This window comes from Coregonus lavaretus, assembly GCF_964263955.1.
Source record: "Coregonus lavaretus genome assembly, chromosome: 15".
In the NCBI taxonomy this organism is placed as follows: Eukaryota; Metazoa; Chordata; class Actinopteri; order Salmoniformes; family Salmonidae; genus Coregonus; species Coregonus lavaretus.
This window is the reverse complement of record NC_140002.1, coordinates 12,896,520-12,902,717: the sequence shown is the minus strand read 5'-3', so window position 1 is coordinate 12,902,717 and position 6,198 is coordinate 12,896,520.

Here is a 6,198-nt window from a genome sequence, read left to right as displayed (position 1 = left end):
TAAAATGTCAAAACTCTTAGTACAAAACTCAAAACAGATAATCAACAATGCTGTTTTTCAAAACTTTAAGCACATTTTCAATTGACTAAGTAAAACACACAAAATCACACAATAACCTTTTCACCAACCCTAATCAGTGTTTCATCTAGAAATACCTTTCATATAAAGTAATTGCCTTTCACAATGGAATGTTCACATTACTTTTCATATGATTTTCTTCTCATTTGTTTAAATACATTTGACCATCACTTAATCCAACTGTGCTTAATGGTTAATCACTTAATCGTTTGGTAAACCTACAGATTTTAAACAGGTTTGTCTACTATATATGGATTTTGAGAACTACAGAAATAAAATGTGTGTTTGTAAAGTATAAACATCTAAATTGCATATATGATACATGATGACTACTCGTTATTGCTAATTGGTTTAACATAGTGGTAACCACAATTGGTCACAATATAACGAAAAATACGTTATAGACCAACTACTTTACAATTTATATACATTTACATGTATTGTGTGTGTGCTTCTATCAGTTACACATACATGTCATTACATACACACAACAAGTAGGTCACATGGGGGAGAGGCGTTGTGCCGCGGGGTGTTTATTTAAAAAAAAAACAGGTTTGCTGTTCACTTGCGCTAAATAAGATGGAAGGGAGTTCCATGCACTCATGGCTCTGTATAATACTGTACGTTTCATTGAATTTGTTCTAGACCTGGGGACTGTGAAAAGACCCCTGGTGGCATGTCTGGTGGGGTAAATTGACTATGCAAACAATTTGGAATTTCCAACACATTAATGTTTCTTATAAAAACAAGAAGTGACACAGTCAGTCTTTCCTTAACTCTTAGCCAAGATAGACTGGCATGCATAGTATTAATATCAGCCCTCTGATTACAATGAAGAGCAAGACGTACCGCTCTGTTCTGCAGCTTAACTAGGTCTTGCTTTGCAGCACTTGACCATATGACTGGAACATAATCAAGATAAGACTAAACTAGAGCCTGCAGGACTTGCTTTGTGGAGTGTGGTGTCAGAAAAATCAGAGCATCTCTTTATTACGGCCAGACCTCTCCCCATCTTTACAACCATTGAATCTATATGTTTTGACCATGACCGTTTACAATCTAAAGGTGACACCAAGTAATTTAGTCTCCTCAACTTGTTCAACTGCCACATCATTCATTACCAGATTCAGCTGTCTAGAACTTAGGGAATGATTTGTACCAAATACAATGCTCCTAGTTTTAGAGATGTTCAGGACCAGTTTATTATTGGCAAGCCATTCCAAAACAGACTGCAACTCTTTGTTAAGGGTTTCAGTGACTTCATTAGCTGTGGTTGCTGATGCGTATATGGCTGAATCATCAGCATACATGGACACACATGCTTTGTTTAATGCCAGTGGCAGGTCATTGGTAAAAATAGGTAGAGTAGAGGGCCTAGAGAGCTGCCCTGCGGTACACCACACTTTACATGTTTGACATTAGAGAAGCTTCCATTAAAGAAAACCCTTTGAGTTCTATTAGATAAATAGCTCTGAACCCACGAAATGGCAGAGGTTGAGAATCCATAACACATACATTTTTTCAACAACAGGTTATGGTCAATAATATCAAAGGCTGCACTGAAATCTAACGGTACAGCTCCCACAATCTTCTTATTACCAATTTCTTTCAACCAATAATCAGTCATTTGTGTCAGTGCAGAACATGTTGAGTGCCCTTCTCTATATCATGCTGAAAGTCTGTTGTTCATTTGTTTACAGAGAAGTAGCATTGTATTTGGTCAAACACAATTTTTTCCAACAGTTTGCTAAGAGCTGGCAGCAAGCTGTTAGAACCAGTAAAGGCCACTTTACCACTTTTGGGTAGCGGAATGACTTTGGCTTCCCTCCCGGCCTCTAGGCTCAGATTAAAGATATGACAGATAGGAGTGGCTATAGAGTCAGCTACCATCCTCAGTAGCTTTCCATCTAAGTTGTCAATGCCAGGAGGTTTGTCATTATTGATCGATAACAATAATTTTTCCACCTCTCCCACACTAACTTTACAAAATTCAAACTTGCAATGCTTTTCTTTCATTATTTGTTTTTTTTATACATGAGTATGATGGCTCACTGTTCGCGTTGTTGGCGTTTCCTGCTTAAGTTTGCCCACTTTGCCAATGAAGTAATCATTAACTGGTAGAGCACGGTGCTTGTAACGCCAAGGTAGTGGGTTCGATCCCCGGGACCACCCATTCACAAAAATGTATGCACGCATGACTGTAAGTCGCTTTGGATAAAAGCGTCTGCTAAATGGCATATTATTATTATTATTATTAAAATAATTGCCAACATCAAATGGTTTTGTAATGGATAAGCAATCTCATTCGATGAAAGTTGGAGTTGAATTTGTCTTTCTACCTGTACTCCCTAAAGTACTCCAAACTTTCTATCATTGATCTTGGCTTCATAATACCGTTTCTTCTTCTTTTTGTTGAGTTTAGTCACATAATTTCTCAATTTGCAGTAAGTCAGCCAGTCAGATGTGCAGCCAGAATTATTAGCCACTCCTTTTGCCCCATCTCTTTCAACCATACAGTTTTTTAATTCCTCATCAATCCATAGAGCCTTAACTGTTATAACAGTCAGTTTCTTAACAGGTGCATGTTTATCAATAATTGGAAGAAGCAATTTCATAAATGCATCAAGTGCAGTGTCTGGATGCTCCTTATTAATCACATCAGACCAACAAATATGTTTTATAATGAAAACATTCACTGTGATGAGAAGAGGACTGGCCACCCCTCATAGCCTGGTTCCTCTCTAGGTTTCTTCCTAGGTTTTGCCTTTCTAGGGAGTTTTTCCTAGCCACCGTGCTTCTACACCTGCATTACTAGCTGTTTGGGGTTTTAGGCTGGGTTTCTGTACAGCACTTCGAGATATTAGCTGATGTAAGAAGGGCTATATAAAATAAAATTGATTGATTGATTGATGTGGATGAGAATTTATGGCCAAATGCTCAAGACAGGCTTGATGGAAATGAATGCGTGCAAAACGTCATGTTTTATTTTCATCCATTTAATTAATTAAATTTAATATCTTACATTTGATTACAGACAGTACACCTATGTTGCAATTATATCTGAAAAATACAATGTTTTTTTTGCATGAATGATTGTAGAGGATGTCTTCATTGATCACACCTTTGATTACACATTGGATAGATATTATGGAAATGATAGATTCTGTCAATTTTGTTGGACATTGTAAGTGTATTACCTAATGTGAAAACTGTGTAATCTACTGCAATTTACAGTACTGTAGCATATTACTTTCAGCACTTCTAAGGGCGATTTGAAACACGTATATTGCATGGTTTGCAATTGGATTAACTGGTAGTTAAAAGAACTAAATTGAAAAAATATCATTATGTTGTGGTTTGGTGATTAAACCAGTGTTCTCATTACATTTCACAATAAACTTATGTTTTGAATCCATGGTTGTGTGGTGAGAGATGTTTACAATCCAAATGAATGCACAATGACAGATTTGAATGAAAGACTGGCTGCGTTACAAGTGTGATCAGTGAGTTTTGTACTAAGTTGTTATGAAAATGTACCACATACTTGTGAAAATAGTACCAAAGCGATAAAAATTTTTTATAAATACAAATAGTAACGAGATAATCTAAAAAGCACTTTGCTTTGATAACTAAACAAAAAAATTAAAAAGAAGATGTATATCGGTACAATGAGGTCATGCAGTGTATACCTGTAAAAACATTGAATCGGTACAATGAGATCATCTATGGAATGTAGGTGTGAATGCATGTGTCAGTAGTGTGTGTGTGTGTGTGTGCGCGTTCGTACGCACACACACACAAGCACACACCAATTTGTGCATATGGCTTTGCATGGATGTGTGTGGATAAGTATATGAGTGTATTATAACACAATGCTATTCACAGAGCAGTATATATTTTATTGACACATGTTAATTTTACTGGGCCTATTCAGAGGCTGCGGCCCAAATGGCAACCTACAGTGAGGGAGAAAAGTATTTGATCCCCTGCTGATTTTGTACGTTTGCCCACTGACAAAGACATGATCAGTCTATCATTTTAATGGTAGGTTTATTTGAACAGTGAGAGACAGAATAACAACAACAAAATCCAGAAAAACGCATGTCAAAAATGTTATAAATTGATTAGCATTTTAATGAGGGAAATAAGTATTTGACCCATCTGCAAAACATGACTTAGTACTTGGTGGCAAAACCCAATCACAGAGGTCAGACGTTTCTTGTAGTTGGCCATCAGGTTTGCACACATCTCAGGAGGGATTTTGTCCCACTCCTCTTTGCAGATCTTCTCCAAGTCATTAAGGTTTCGAGGCTGACGTTTGGCAACTCAAACCTTCAGCTCCCTCCACAGATTATCTATGGGATTAAGATCTGGAGACTGGCTAGGCCACTCCAGGACCTTAATGTGCTTCTTCTTGAGCCACTCCTTTGTTGCCTTGGCCATGTGTTTTGGGTCATTGTCATGCTGGAATACCCATCTACGACCCATTTTCAATGCCCTGGCTGAGGGAAGGAGGTTCTCATCCAAGATTTGACGGTACATGGCCCCGTCCATCGTCCCTTTGATGCGGTGAAGTTGTCCTGTCCCCTTAGCAGAAAAACACCCCCAAAGCATAATGTTTCCACCTCCATGTTTGACGGTGGGGATGGTGTTCTTGGGGTCATAGGCAGCATTCCTCCTCCTCCAAACACGGCGAGTTGAGTTGATGCCAAAGAGCTCGATTTTGGTCTCATCTGACCACAACACTTTCCCCCAGTTCTCCTCTGAATCATTCAGATGTTCATTGGCAAACTTCAGACGGGCATGTATATGTGCTTTCTTGAGCAGGGGGACCTTGCAGGCGCTGCAGGATTTCAGTCCTTCACGGCGTAGTGTGTTACCAATTGTTTTCTTGGTGACTATGGTCCCAGCTGCCTTGAGATCATTGACAAGATCCTCCCGTGTAGTTCTGGCCTGATTCCTCACCGTTCTCATGATCATTGCAACTCCACGAGGTGAGATCTTGCATGGAGCCCCAGGCCGAGGGAGATTGACAGTTATTTTGTGTTTCTTCCATTTGCGAATAATCGCACCAACTGTTGTCACCTTCTCACCAAGCTGCTTGGCGATGGTCTTGTAGCCCATTCCAGCCTTGTGTAGGTCTACAATCTTGTCCCTGACATCCTTGGAGAGCTCTTTGGTCTTGGCCATGGTGGAGAGTTTGGAATCTGATTGATTGATTGCTTCTGTGGACAGGTGTCTTTTATACAGGTAACAAGCTGAGATTAGGAGCACTCCCTTTAAGAGTGTGCTCCTAATCTCAGCTCATTACCTGTATAAAAGACACCTGGGAGCCAGAAATACTTATTTCCCTCATTAAAATGCAAATCAATTTATAACATTTTTTACATGCGTTTTTCTGGATTTTTTTGTTATTCTGTCTCTCACTGTTCAAATAAACCTACCATTAAAATTATATACTGATAATTTCTTTTTCAGTGGGCAAACATACAAAATCAGCAGGGGATCAAATACTTTTTTTCCCTCACTGTATGTAGTGCACTATGTAGGGAATAGTGTGACAATTGGGACACGTAGATGAAGAAGCCCACTGTCCATTGACACCAATGGAAAATGTGTGACCGCTTGGCTCCAACCACTCAGGCCCCTACGTGAAAACATTACCATAATGACAGACAGACTGTATTTCCATTAGCAGTTCAAGAGGAAGGAAATAACCTCTAGTTATCAGTCATCACCTATTGGGCACACACTGGTTGAGTCAATGTTGTTTCCACGTAATTTCAATGAAACTATGTTGTATGTATACCAATGTGGAATAGATGTTGAATTGATGTTTGTGCCCAGTGGGCAGTATCTCCCATATTCCTTAAATCCTTATATTACATAGTATCTCTATTTTATCCAATCACCTTGGCTTTTACCACCTGGATCAGTTAAGGAACTGATTCTGATGATAATGGCCATTTTTGAAGAAGGGTTTACTTGCAATAACTGATATGTTTTTGTTTTTTTCTACTTAGTTGAATGCACTGACTGTAGGTTGCAATGTATAAGAACGTGTGCTAAATGACAAAGACTTTAATGAAGGACCCCTTGAATATATAGATTCTGATAATC